We start from the raw sequence: 11,270 nt of genomic DNA, 5'->3' as shown, positions 1-11,270 counted from the left end.
GGCTCATATTGATTCCGTCGAAGAAGTGCGGACCTTATACTATCGCTCTTTTTCGGCTGGTGTTCAGGAGCGGGTTAGAGATCATCTCATCAAAGAAAATACAATGATCACGACTTTGGACAATAGATTCAAGTTGCCGGCTTTCGACGTGTTGAAGGAGGCGGTAGCGAAGGTTATGAAGGGTCAGACGGCCTTAACTTTTGAGGATCCTCGTTCTTCATCCCCGGTGCCTGTCGGAGACTTCAAGCAGTCGAACGATATCATGCGCAAGATGGAGGACGAAAGACGTCCGAAAGACCCGTCCGCTCCGTCCGTTAAGGCCCCTGCGACTGTGGACGAGATTTCCAAGATGCTACAATCCTTCGAGCAGCGGTTGGAGAAGAAATTCGTGGCTAAGGGCTCTTCTTCGACGCCGCCGGCAGGAAGAGAAGCTCGAGGGCCTATGGTGTGCTATTATTGTCATAGGGAGGGTCACGGGACTGGTCGATGTATGGAGCTAGTCAAGGATAAGGAGGCCAATCTAGTCGAACAGAAAGGCAACAATTTTTTCCTGCCGAATGGCGCCCTTATTCCTTTTGATTCCTCACGACCAATAAGACACGTGGTCGCCTCCTTTCAGCCCAAAACGTCGACAGCGTCAGCGGAGGAGTTTCGAGCAGGTTGTGGGGCGCTAGATCCCTGGTACCCCCCTGCCGTGTCGTCTCGGTCATTCACAGGAGCGTACGAGGCTGATCCGGCGAGGAAGAAACACGAACCTCCTAAGCCGTATAAAGCTCCGATGGTGCCACCTTCTGCCAGTCGAAAGCCAGCCCGGAAACCCGTGTCGACTCCAGCTGATTCTGAAGGCGAGGACATGGATGATGAGCCCGAACTCTTTGAGAGAATTCCTGAGCGCGCTACCGAGGAACGAGATCCAGCTGAAGCCGAAGTTTCGCCGCCGGTTTCCAAACCCAAGGCCGCTACGCCGCGGGTGCGCTTTGAGAGGGAGATCACAAAGGATCAGCCTAACGCAGTTGACGACATGATTAAGAAGGTGTCGGATCTCCCGGTTCCCGGGGTCACAGTCAAGGAATTGTTGGCGATTTCTCCGGCGATGGCGGAGGGAATGAAGAAATGGGTCTCCAAGCGTAGAGTGGAAGTAGGCGCGGAGGATCTTAAGGTGGCTTCGGGCACACTTTTGGCGGAAGGACCAGACCCCGAAGGACCAGGAGCGGATTCGAGGTTGTACTCGTGTCCTTTGGGTTTTCTCCCTTGTTCAATCGGCGACGAGGAGGCCGCAGCCTCTCCACTAGTTGATTCTGGCTCCCAGCTCAACTTGATCTCGGACGCGCTGGCGAACAAGTTCAATATCAGTCCTCGCGTCAATTTTAGCTCAGCAGTGTATGGCATTGGGAATCAGTCTTGCGAGCTGATGGGTGTTGCGGAGGACGTTCAGGTTAGGATCGGTCGCACGATCGTCGGCTCTTGTCACTTTTGGATCACCCGAAATGAAGGTCCTCTCATCTTGGGCCGCCCGTTCCTTATGGATTTTGATGTTACTCTCACTTTCTCCGGTCGGGGCGGCGAGAAGATTCTCATTCCGGACTCCGAGGGTCGACAGATTGAAATATCTCTTTGTGCAACGGATCAGGGTCGTTGGGAGCGGGATTTTCCGGGAAAAGGACGCAAGGCAGTTCTCACTCACATGGGAAAGGCTCGCTGCGACTCTGCGGTAAATCATCATTTTTTATGAGCCAAGTTGATCCGACAAGCGGACGAGTTAATGTAGAATCTCGCCCTCGAGCCGCTGGGTCAACTCATCTACAAGAGATTCAACGGCCTTATCTTCAGTCTCATTCTGTCTATCATCAAAACAATAATTTCGAAAAACATCCGCAAAATCTGAAAACCGGCAAAAATATTTCTATTCCTCTCTATCTGGACTCTTTTCCTTCTGTTCCCCATGCGGCTTCCTTTTCTGGCGATTTCTCGGTTGCGCGTGGGCCTCCTTGTTGCGGCGATTTGGCGGTGGAGAGTGGTTTGGAGCTACATGATACGCGGCGGAGGGAGGGAGAAACAAAAGTAAGTTCCTCCCGATTATGCACCTCCAAGGGTATCGCTGCGCGTCGTCAAAAACATTACGTTGCCACACATGTGAGCCTTTCGTTGGACCCGGTTGCTTCTCGTTTACTAGGGTTTGGCGCGAAGTTTGAGGATCTGCTCCGAAATGAGGATAAACTATTTTCGTGGACGGTGAACTGTGAGGAGGGCGTGGTGACGTTTGGCGCGCCGTGGAGGAACTTTGGTATGCAAGTAAGTTCCGACCATAGTGCACCTCCGGAGCGTGATGCTACGCAAATGTGTTGTACCCTACCTCGTGCCACTATCGTGAGCGAAAGACCTTCGTTTGGCTCCTCCTTTTCAGACAAGGCTGCGTTCGAGGATCGGCAAGAGCACCACACATGGAATTTGATGGAGCACGGCCTACGGTTTGCGGAGCAGGCCTCGCTCTCGGAAATGTGGTCGGAGGGAGGGTATTTGGCATTTGCCGCTAAGTACAAGTCAGTCGACAGGAAGATCAAGCCGGTCAACTTTCCTATGCCTCAAGGCCTTAACCCCCCTCTTCGGCGGCCTCCTCTCTCTCGGGGTCTTTCGCGAACTTTGGCTGGCCCTTTTGTTCCTAAAGGACGGGTTACGGAAGATCGGCTTGCTGTTTTCAACTTTGGCCCAGATGGGTGGTTGCGTCCGGATGAACTGAACTTGATCAAGAATGTGTTGTCGGAGCGTAATCTCTCTATAGCGTTTACTGAGGCGGAGCGCGGTCTGCTAAAGGATTCTTACGGCCTACCCTACATCATCCCGGTGGTCGAGCATGAGCCATGGCAAAAGAAGAGGATTCCTATTCCTGCGGCTAAGCTCGACGAGTTCATCCGGTTGATTCGGGAGCGAGTTAGGACCGGGCTCTACGAGCAGTCCACGTCAAGCTATTCGAGCCCGGTGTTTTGTGTCCTAAAAAGTAACGGTAAACTAAGAGTCGTCCATGATCTTCAACCACTCAACAGGGTGACAATCAAGGATGCGGGAGTACCTCCCGCTACTGAAGAATTTGTTGATTCGTTTGCTGGCCGCGCTTGTTATGGGCTGGGCGACATTATGGGCGGCTACGACGAGCGCGCCTTGGACCCCATCTCTCGACCTCTTACTACCTTCGATACACCTTTAGGTCGGTTTCAACTTACGCGGCTTCCTCAGGGTGCCACCAATTCGGTGGCTGTGTACCAAGCACAGATGGTCTGGATTCTCCAGGAAGAGATCCCCGAGCACGCGGGAATTTTCATTGACGACGGGGGCATTAAAGGGCCCGTTTCTGATTACGACAATGGGACTCTCCCATGGCATTCGGGAATCCGGCGCTTCATTTGGGAATACGCGGAAACCTTGGAGCGCATTCTATTTAGGATCAAGGAGTCTGGTCTAACAGTATCGGCGTCTAAGTTGGCCGCCTGCGTGCCGGCTTTGGAGATTGTCGGGCATGTGGTGTGTAAAGAAGGGCGCCGAATGGCGAAGACCAAGGTGAACAAGATTTTGTCTTGGCCGACTCCTGTCAACGCAACCGAGATTCGTGGTTTTCTAGGGGTGGTGGTTTACGTCAGAATCTTTATTCCTGCTTTGTCTGAGATCTGCCTACCCCTGCGCCGACTAACTCGCAAGGATGCGGAGTGGGCCTGGTCGTCTGAATGTGAAGCCGCCTTCCAAAAGCTCAAGACAATAGTGGGCAGGGATATTGTACTCGTCAAGATAAATTACGGACCCAATGCCGGTAAACTTAAGCTGGCCGTCGATTCCAGTTTTCACGCTGCAGGCGCGGTACTCACCCAAGAAGATGCGAATGGCTTGGATCGTCCGGCCCTGTATGAGTCTCTCCTATTTTCCGACGTTGAGTCACGGTACTCGCAGCCCAAACTCGAACTTTGCGGGGTGGCGCGCGTTCTCAAGAAGCTGCAGACTGTTCTTTGGGGGCAACATTTTGAGCTCCGGGTCGATGCTCAATCCCTCATACAGATGATTAACGCTCCCGGTTTGCCGAACGCCCCAATGACACGCTGGGTGTCCTTTATACAATTGTTCTCTTTCGACATTGTTCATCGGCCTGGAAAATCATTTACCATGCCCGATGGGTTGTCTCGGCGGCCGTTGGAGGAGGGCGAGTCCGTTCCAGACTCTGAATTCGACGAGGAGGAAGCCCTCATTCGACCTTGGTACGCCGGGGCAACGTCATCGACTTCACGGGAGTACACGGGCTACCAGGAGGGTTTCTGGCGAATGCTTGAAGGTTTCCTAGGAACTCTAACTAGGCCCGCGGGACTGAGCGGTAAGGAATTTAGGGCTTTGAAGCGCAAATCATCGGAATTCTTTCTTCAGTCTGGACGTCTGATGAAGAGGGGAAGTCCGCTTCCCAAGATCGTTGTCACCATCCCGGCAAAGCAGAGCGCTATCCTCAGTCAGTTGCACGAAGGCTTGGGACACCGAGGGACCACGGAGACGTATCGACGCGTGGCCGAACGCTTTTGGTGGCCATCTTTGAAGCAAGCTGTGGCTAAGTGGTGCCAAAGCTGTGAAGCTTGTCAGAAGAAAGATCTTCGTCGCCCTCAGGAAATTCACTATCCAACGGGCGAGACTACGATTTTTGGGCGCGTCGCGATGGATGCAGTTCACCTGAAGGCCAGCGGTGCCAAGTACTTGATTGTCGCCCGGGACGACTTTTCTGGGTGGGTGGAAGCGAAGATTCTCAACAATTTAACTTCCGAGGCGGTGGCCGCCTTTCTACAGGAGCATTGGACGATGCGCTACGGTTTGGCGCAATCTTACTCCACCGATGGAGGTTCAGAGTTCGGAGGCGCGTTAGCTGAGATGTTGCGCGCCTTACCGGGTCAGCATCGCGTCTCAACACCTTACTATCCCGAAGGTCAGGGTATGGTCGAGAGGGGTCATGGGCCTCTCAAGGCAGCGTTAGTTAAACTTGCTGGGGAGAGCGGTAAGAATTGTTGGAAGTTCTTGCCGCTAGTTCTTTTCGCCGACCGTATTTCGACTAAACGGACGACAGGATACTCGCCCTACGAACTTGTTTTCGGTCAGAGGGCGGTCCTGCCGTTGGATCTGGAAATCGAGTCCTTTCTGGGCGTGGACTGGAGCTCAGTGAAGAGCACTGCCGACCTCATCGCAGCCCGGTCCCTTCAATTGGAGCGTAGTGAAGAGACTCGAGAAAAGGCGTACAAGAAGATGATGGATTCTAGAGGCGAAGCCGTCCGTTACTGGGAGGAGAAGCGCGCAGGTCAACATCGGGAACCCCTCAAGCCCGGAGAGCTGGTGCTGGCTTACAATCGGTCACTCGAGATACAGTGGGGCCAGCTTTTTGCTCATAGATGGAACGGTCCTTTTCGAGTCGTCAAGCAGGTGCAGGGCGGGTCCTACGTTTTGGCCGAGCTGGACGGCACTGAACTCAAGCGTCGGTATTCAGCGGATCAGGTGAAAAGGTACTATGATCGCGGAGGTATTGGGGAACAAAAGTAAGTTCCACCCAATAGTGCACCTCCGGGCGTGATGCTCTTAAGTTTTGTCGAAACTCTACTTTATGCCACGTTTGTGAGCACTGCGGCGGTCCTCCTTCTTTTGTTTTGGCCCTTTGTCCCTTTTCTCTAGGTTTCTTTCCCTTCCTTCCCTCCTCGCCCTTGATTCAGTTCTCAAAGCCGGGGCGCGAGCAGTCTAGGGACAGACTGCAAGCGTGGTGGAGATGTGGTATCCAGCTTGGTACACGCGGGAACAGTGTTCATTTGGCGCATGGAAGGACCTCAAGATTTGATCATCAAGGCAGTCAAATCACTCATGGCGCGTGGCATCGTGGCGTATCAGGTTTTTTTTATCATTTATGTGTTGTTTTCTTTCCTTTGTTCTATTTTTGAGTGCTTTTCTTTTATTTTCTCCTTCTCTTTATTACTTTTTCTTTCTTTATGCGCGCGTTGGAGGGTTGGCTTTAATTCTGTAGTGTTGCTTTTCTTTGCTGTTGGTTCTGGTTGTCTGTTGTTTGGGCGCGCGGGGCATGATGATGGGCCCGCAGTGCGCGGCGCCCTCCTGGAAGTCTAAGTTCAAGTCGAACTTAGACGAAGGGGGGGCATAGAACCCTTCTGATCCCATTAGGAAATCTATCACTGAGCTGTTATTCCGATCCTGATCCGGGGCGTTAGCAACACGCCATTTCTGAGCTTATTGATCCATAGGACACTTCAACGTTCTTCTGATTTTTCGGTTCCGCCACGAGGCGCCGATCTTTTGATTACATATAAGATCCCGAACCTTCCTGATCTCCGGCGAAATTGAGTTTGAACTCAGTCTTCTTCTCGATTCTGCCAATCTCTTCCCCAAATTTTCCTACTATCTCACTCGTGCTCTCTCCAACTACCCGAAGTACTTATCATTCTCAAGCCTGCCTTCATTCTCATAAACTTAACCGCCGACGCGCCTTCTCAGCCGTCGTAAAATACCAACCCCAACCGCTACTACTGATCCTCGACAGCTTATCCGACTAAATTCCCGGAGGGCACTTCCCCATCAAATTCTCTCATCCCTCCAACAACTGCCGCCGGCCTGCACCGGACGGAGTTCCACAGCGTGTGGACTGACAGCCGCTGGTCCGCCCCCTGCAAGGGTCAGCCGTGGAATCCTCGTCAATTCCAAGTCAGTCCCGCATGGAGGTACTCCCCGGGTGTAGTTATGTTACATTGTGTTATTCAAGCAATTTTGGTAATGTAACTACCCCCGTTATCCGGGGCCCCCCATTACTTTACTAGTAACGGGGTCATTTCAGGCCCCGCGCGTAACGTAACAGGCCTCATTTTTGAGGCCTGTTATTGCGTTATCCCCTGGATAACGCGATAACAGACCATTTAAGGCTTTTTAGCCTCATTTTTTTCCCGTTCTCAAGGGCTCTGCGCGCCCGCATATCGCAACAAGCATAAAAAAACCGGCTCAACATGTTGCAATAACGTAATTGCACTGCTGTTACGCGTAACGCGTAGATAACGACAAAAATTTTGTTACGTTACCGTTATCTATGTGTTACGCGTAGCGTAACTACCCCTTGTTGACTCCAACACACACCCCTGTGCTCAGCTATCTCCTGGGCTGAGTGCTCCTGATTCATGTCCAGTCTCCAATCTCTTTGCCTGGATCGTCTGCATAAATAAATCATCTTGACCACTATCAACAGAGTTGTACTGTTGGAGTACACATAATAGGGGGGTTCATGTTAGCCTGATTTCGGCTTCTGGTCACGGATGGTTTCAAATCTCATGCACACTTCCTGCATAAACTTAAAAAAAATACTGCATAAGCATTCCCTTCAGCAAGGCCTTTACAGGGGAAGTCTTGCTGAGAACTCTATTTATTTTCTAGAATATACACCAGGGAGGAATCTGTTGCACTCTCTAGAGAGTGCCATACCGTAATTTCTTTCTTGAACCGTCACAGATTTCATCTTCCAGGAGGCAAGCGGCAATATTCAACGCAATTTGATGTTATTCTCAGCTCAATCTTGTCTCCTATGTGGCTTAACATGAATGGTGAATCATGTTCACACAATCTGATGCGGTTGTCAAGTGGGGGGTAAGTTGAACTGTTAATGAACCCAATTGGGTGTCCTCCTTGTAGTCATACCTTCTGGTCACACTGGGTGCACATTCATAATTTTCATTGCTGAGATGTTTATAATGCCCCGCATTTTAGGCGGAATAAAACTTGGTTCACGCGGTTCAATTCTGTGTAGTTCTGACAGGGAAAATGGTAAATATTTCAAAAATGTGACATGGGCCAAAAATGTGGGAGCCAGTGCTTGCTTGAAGTGCTTGTGTCCGCCCAGGCCGGTCAAGTGAGGATAATTCAGCTTGACCTACACCTTTAGGCTTTCACAAGTTCAGCGCTTCTACATAGTCTTTCTCATGCAATTTAAAGTAATGTGTGACCAGAGTGGTCAGCCTTAGCAATTTTCAATGCAAAATGGCCCTGAAGAAAGAGTCATACCCAAAATTGGGTGATCTTAGAGATGACCTGATTCCCCCTATTCCGCAAGTGACTTGAGTGGTAATTTTTGTGTTCTCTGTCCAACCCCAAAAGCATTCCATGAGGCAGATTTTCTCAAAACTTCCTTGATGTGCTTGGTTCCACTGGTCTTTGTATATGATTCATATGCCGCAGAAGAGAGTCTAGCTGGGCTTCAACATGTTTCACTGAAGCGGCAACAGTGGTTTTACTTTTTTCAACAGCTCATGCAAAGTATCAGCTATCACCATCTCCTCACCCCCAGAAGGATGAAAGCCTTCATGTGTATAGGACAAAATCCCAATTTTTACTTCCTCTGAGAACGGGAAATTCCAGCAGCAACATAAATGGCAGTGCTGGAGACATGCTGATGTCAATCAAAGTCCAAGTCCCATGATGATGGTACCAAGTGTCAACTTATGCAACTGGCGGACCAGTGAATCACCTGTTAACACTCACTGCCATTCAAAGGAAGTGTCCTGATCTGGATTTACCTTTCAAGGTGAAAAATCAAGATGCATGGTAGCTATGTGAAGCAGTGCGGGTCACCATCCCCTTGGATTTTCCGCTGCTCACAAGCCAAGTGACCCTCCCCTTCTTGATCTTCCGTTCCTTCTTAACGTCTTGTATGTTGATTGATCTCCTCACCAGAACAGAAGCTGTAATAAAGATCGGAAGTAGAGGACCAATCACTCATGTTGCTTGCCGCAGTGCAACCAGCAAGAATGCTCCTGAAACTCATCCAATGAATCTTTTGAAGAGCCAGCTCCCTCTGTGTGCAAGGCAATCCTCATTTGCTAATGTAAATTGTTGACTATACCACCTACAACATATCACCTCAATACAAAGTATGATGTATCCAACAATTATGTCAAGGAGCAAAAGTGTCAGGATAAGATTAAATGATCCCCCACTCTGCAAAACAGAACGGTTGGATCACTTGCCAAGGGCAGTGCTGCAACACAACAGAGATAAAATGTTGAAACATGTTGGATGAAGCAGAAGTAAGTAGGTCTTGGGTGCAATCTGGCCTGTTCACGGATGTCAGGATGACTCCTGTGTCCTGGTGATTTGCAAGCTGGCTAAGCCATGTGCACATTATTTTTTCTGCCACCGTCATCATACATTTTGAGCTTCTTGATGAACTGGCTGTTGTCTCCCCGAAGTCAATTTTCTTAAACTTCCATTTTCCGAGGTCGGCTAACCTTTCAGGTGTTTAGAAGGAACCCTTGGAATTTTTTCGTTGAAAAGTGGGCATCCTCGCGCCAGGATTCATTGAATGTTGAAATAACAGCCTGGGAACGTGAACCATCTGCAGGCATCAATTCATGTGGGAGGTAGATGAGAACAGCGTGTATGTTACATTCTATAGATTTGCATAGAAGGGCTAGCTCAGAGGGATGAGCGTCGAACGCGCGGGAAGCATATATTACTGTTCTGGACGCTGATGGCAGCCTGGCCAGAGTGAGACTTGCTTCTTTCCATCTCCGCCTGCTCAATCAGCGCCCAATGTATGTGGGGAGGTAGCGCAAGGTGAAGATTTTGTGTACGCCTACACAGCCCAAACAGCCATCAGATGCTGTATGCATGTGGTCCAGGACTGTCACAACTGGCTTGGCAGCTAAGGTCTGGCTTACACTGCTGGTGCAGATGGTACCAAGAACCTTATACACCTGTGATGCTCCGCAATAAGCGCAACCAGTTAAGGTACATGCTTCAACCTTCCTCACTTTGGCCTCGTGAAGGACACAGCGGAATTTTAGTAGCTTCAGCCTGATTTGATTCACGATTGGTGAAGTTTGCTGGCTTGGCTTCAACAACAATGAAGTGGGATCAGCAGGCTGTGAGTGAAATATAATTTGACCAACAGTACATTCACATTCAACCATGCAACTGTTGGGGCAGAGTGGGGCTGGGGTGAAGGGTGGAGGTGGCGGGGCTCAATGTCATGAAAAGTTGCAATCCAGGAGTGGCAATAGTGGAGTAAGATTCTGGGAGTGGGAAATAACGCTCATCATTGATAACGGGGGATAGGCCTCTGCAGGTGCAAGCAAGAGTTGATGTCCACCGCAACAAACGGCCGTACATTACGGTGGACATAGGGCAGTTGACAGGGATCTACATGCCAGGTGCGGGGCCGAATAACATGTGCTGTACCTTGTGAATGAGGCAGCAGATTGATTGGAAATCGTTGCAGAGAGAGTTCTTTGCAATATATACAAAGGTTGGACAAAGTGCACACACAGAAGATGACAGCGTTAGTCATCTCGCTGCAATTTGTGAGGCAGATCAACAAAGAAGACATTGAGAATAGGAAAGTGTCATTCAATGGCGAGTAAGTCAACCCCCGGTGCAATGACGTACAGTGCGGCCACACAGAATGCAAAGCTTTCCCTTTCTGTGGAGGTGAAAGGCATGATTGGGCCTGCCGGGGGCAGCTCATGAGTCTGGTGGCAGATGAGGCCATGTTAGAAACAGCAGTATATATGTCTTGGTCTAGCTTGTTCATAGGCCAACTGCATCTGCTCCCGCTCTTGTTGGTGATAGTATTGAAGATGATTGAGGTTGCCGGTACCATCCACCTCTCTAACACTGACCCAAAAAAAATACAAAGTGTTGGAAATGTCATACACATCAATACTTGCCTTGATTCCAATCAGCTACCTCCCAAAATTCCCATCAACTCTCGCAAAGAGTATCTCCTGTTGCTTGAGTCCTCATCACCCACCGTTCCCCCAATATTATATGACTTCTGCACCCAGATTTTTATTTTTGGCCAACTTGTTGTACTACCATTAAATTCAGTCCGCCCAATCATTCGTGTGGAGCGGATTAAATGGCAGGTTCATTGCGGAGAGTTTCCATTGGCGTCCGAATTCGAACGGCCGCATGTGTTTGGTACGGGGTATTTTGTGAAGGTCAAGATGAACCCAATTCGGGGGGCTGTGGAATATGTAGAAGTAGTGGACAAAGACATGAATCTTGTCAGTGTTTCCTTGCTCTAACCACAAGGAAATTGGCCTTTGCGCTTTTTCTTTTGATTTGCACGTATGCTCACTGCAAATTCTGCAGTCTAAGCCTGCTGGTATAAAGCTCACGGCAACGAAACACCAAGCCCGGGAGGTGTTTCAAACCCTGCGACGCGGGGATTCCATCAGGTTTGGAGGTGTGGCGGCGCAAGAGGCAGACTCCGGCACGGA

The sequence above is a fragment of the Puccinia triticina genome, chromosome 3A (assembly GCF_026914185.1).
Source record: "Puccinia triticina chromosome 3A, complete sequence".
NCBI classification, from domain to species: domain Eukaryota; kingdom Fungi; phylum Basidiomycota; class Pucciniomycetes; order Pucciniales; family Pucciniaceae; genus Puccinia; species Puccinia triticina.
This window is presented reverse-complemented; position numbering follows the sequence as displayed.